Source organism: Myotis davidii, unplaced genomic scaffold, assembly GCF_000327345.1.
Source record: "Myotis davidii unplaced genomic scaffold, ASM32734v1 scaffold609, whole genome shotgun sequence".
Lineage (NCBI taxonomy): Eukaryota > Metazoa > Chordata > Mammalia > Chiroptera > Vespertilionidae > Myotis > Myotis davidii.
Window position 1 is genome coordinate 1,784,097 of NW_006300164.1, and position 277 is coordinate 1,784,373.

Consider the following 277-nt stretch of genomic DNA (forward strand, 5'->3'; position numbering starts at 1 on the left):
GTGGACGTGCTGGAGCAGGTGAGCCTGGCGGGGCTGGGGCTGTGGTCGGTTGGCTGTGTTCACTGGGGAGGCACCCCGACACTGACAGCCCAGGGGGCCCCTGGACCTGGGTTCCTTGCCGGGCGGGGCAACGGGAGAGGACTGGGACCCCACAGGAGGGGCCGAGAGCTCAGCCCCATCCCTTCAGGCCACAGAGAATCTGAACCCAGGTCCTGCTCCCCCGCCTTTGCCCCGGGGGGGACAGTGTCCTGTGGGCCTTCCCACCGGCCATCGGCCT

General features: G+C 70.0%; 1 protein-coding gene across 1 annotated transcript in view; it reads right to left on the minus strand.

Moving 5' to 3' along the window:
• The window catches only part of AGPAT2 (1-acylglycerol-3-phosphate O-acyltransferase 2), a 6,421-nt gene that overhangs the window by 527 nt on the left and 5,617 nt on the right, over positions 1-277 (minus strand). The window lies entirely within an intron of this gene.